This window comes from Ischnura elegans, chromosome 3 (assembly GCF_921293095.1).
Source record: "Ischnura elegans chromosome 3, ioIscEleg1.1, whole genome shotgun sequence".
Classification (NCBI taxonomy): domain Eukaryota; kingdom Metazoa; phylum Arthropoda; class Insecta; order Odonata; family Coenagrionidae; genus Ischnura; species Ischnura elegans.
The window spans coordinates 132,756,791-132,759,751 of record NC_060248.1 but is presented as its reverse complement, the minus strand read 5'-3'; the positions used below and the strand labels follow the sequence as shown (position 1 = coordinate 132,759,751).

Sequence of the window (2,961 nt, the reverse complement as noted above, 5' to 3'; positions counted from 1 at the left end):
GGCTACGGGAGGAACTAGGAGGTGGGAAAGGGGGGGAGGGGTGGGTTTAGGGAGGGGCAGGGACAGTCCCATTTGGTGTAATGAAAAACCATGCTCAGTTGTTATGATACAATTGATGCACTAAATTTATGAATCCGCAGTTTTGGTAGAAATTAAGAGAAAAGGTAAAGTTTTTACACCGACGGATGAAGTTCACCATGAAAAAATATTTGACATAGCCGGGATTCGAACCCGGATCTCCCGATTGTCGGTCAGGTGTGTTATCCAGTTACACCACCAAGCCATTTTTGTGTAACTGGCCGTAGCTGTAACGTGTAACTGGCTGACACATCTGACCGGCAATCGGGAGATCCGTGTTCGAATTCCGGCTAAGTCAAATATTTTTTCATTACGAACTTCATCCTTTAGTGTATTTAACTTTGCACCCGTGCGCGTGACGGCGTACAAACTCACTTGTTCCTGCAGTGTTTTTAAAGATGCTTTAATTGACGGACTTAGGAAGTTATGATTCCTTAGTATTTTTGTTTCTACATGGATGATTTTTCTATGATTTTTCATTGTTTATATTATTTTTTCCTTACATGGTTATTCCTCATAGTCCCTGACTCAGATGGTTCGCACTAAGGATGATTGCTGACTACGCCATGGTGTCATTGGATCTGTTTCAATTGCAGATCCGCAGAGAATTTCAAGATTTGTTTGTACTGAGCGATTGCGGTGATCTTTGAACCTTGGTCTAAAAATTTCGACAAACTTTATCGTGCAACAATAGCCATCCACTTAGGCAAGATACTATTTACTTACAAGAGTTATACATACGATAAGGCTTCCTGAAAAAGTTGCATCACCTGTAGACACACTCATGTATGCCGCACCTTCAATTTGGTAATACTTTGTCTCCGTTGGGACGTTTCCAGTATATCATCCGAAATTGAGTCCGACCCCCATGCAAAATCCCGAAACTGCTCATTTAGTTCTTATAACTATGAGGGAAATAGCGCAAAAATGAACGTCACGAAATCATATTAAACATTTCTAGGCAGAACTAGACGAAGATGCCAGACACACTGATGCTAGACACTTTCCGTCCATCTACGAAATTGCCATAACTTTAATTGATTTGCCATTTTCCAAAATGGAAAATGATTCCATACGCATTTGAGCACACATTACAATTGATTATTTTGAGAAATATTTCCTATGAAGGTTGCGAAACTTGAACTAGAATATTTCTAAAGCCAACTTGGTGCTACTTACATCGATGAGTAGAGGAGGATAGAGTAATCATCCATCAGCGCATCAGGATATCAAGTCTCATTGATCTCTGATTGCGGTATGGTAAAGCCATCAGCCGTGATGAACACTGTAAAGAATGAGAGAGGAATTCACAACCGATCCTCAAGATTATATTGCACTCATAGAGCGAATGCATTTTCCGAAACGTTTTCTTAAATTCAGAAAAGCAGATTAAAACCAATCAAGGAAAGCTGTTAACATCTCCTTCACTTCAGTACACAAACAAAGGAATGAATATTGTAATTTACGTTCCTAAAATTAATTAAGAGTTTCTATTTCAGCGAAATGATTAATATTCAGCTCCATCCACGGCGAAATTAGGGAATATTGGCATGACATACCAAGAGTATTACCAACTGTGACGATACTGCATAGAAAATAAGAAACTGCACGAAGGATTAAGAGCAATGCAAGTCAGATGGACCAAGTGCCGTGAAAGTCAAATTGTGTCCTTCAAGAGAACACTTCAATATTATTTTGCCATCGTTTTTATTTAAAAAAGACGCATCATTTCCGCTTGATTGGTTTTTAGCCGTGAAATAACAAATAGTTCATCCACATCCGCAATCATATAAACATTTTCATGGTGCGGATCTAAGACCCCGTCAATATTTGTAAAATGAAAAACTTGCCTAGTATTTTCACGAAGGTATTATCATAATGCATAAGATACAAGCAAGTGCTGAAAAGAGGTTTTTGTGATAAAATTCACATCATGCAATTGTATCGGGATCTTTAATTTTATAAAGTGATGCGTCGAAAAGAAAGACCGGTGGAGCGTAAGTGATGCGCCATCTTAACACCTCTCCTCTCCTCGACGGGACGACGCGAGGTATGCTGGGTAAAAAAGCGTGGGAACGGAGAGGAATTATTCCACGATCAGCGATTTGAATCCAACGCCTCGGCAGCAAAAAACGCATGGAAAGTGAAAATGGATGGAAAGCGGATAAAAAGCAATCTTGTCGAGCGTGTAGGGGGGGGGGGGGGGCGTGGAGAAGGCTGCGGGTGTTGTCAAGGAGAGAGCGGGGCTTGAGCTGGTGTGCAGGTAAAAAGCGAAGGGTAACTAACTCCTTCTCCTCCCCCCAGCGATTAGACGGACCTTCAATTGAATAAAAGGTTCGGGGGGATGAGGAGAGGGCTGAGAAGCCGCACAGAGCATCATTCAGTGGGTACAGAGCGCGCTCTCGAAGCAGGGAGTGAAAGAAGAAAGAATTGGGAGATCCCCTTCCACGCATCCGCATTTCTCGCACTCGTCCGACTGTCGTCGCCTCAGAGAAGCCCTTGAAGGAAGAGGTGGGGAAGTGGTTCATAAGACGAAGCCAATCGATTGGGACTTATTGAAAGGCCTCCTAAAAACCGGAGAGTGGCGTAGAATCGGATGCAAACAATAAAAAAGACGCCTCTGGGTGAGGGGGGGAGGGGCTGACGGGTCCCTCCCCTCTTTCCCCCACCCCTCCTTCCCCTCCCACTCTCAAGCCATCGCGAAGCAAACCTTGACTACCTGATTCGTACCACCAAAATACGGATCGATAAACCCGTTGTAAAGTAAACAGTTTGAAAACACTGAAAACTTGAAATGAGTATATTGTACACCGTCATGCATACGAGTGCAAATGTACTCCAATGGTTAAATTCACCATGTAAAAACTGTTGCGAATTAACTGT

At 42.5% G+C, this 2,961-nt stretch overlaps 1 non-coding gene across 1 annotated transcript; it reads right to left on the bottom strand.

Annotated features, from left to right (window-relative positions):
• Positions 1–210: 210 nt before the first annotated feature.
• Positions 211–283, bottom strand: Trnav-gac. Its single transcript has one exon. It is a non-coding gene; the product is annotated as a tRNA-Val (tRNA).
• Between the last annotated feature and the right edge of the window lie 2,678 nt (positions 284–2,961).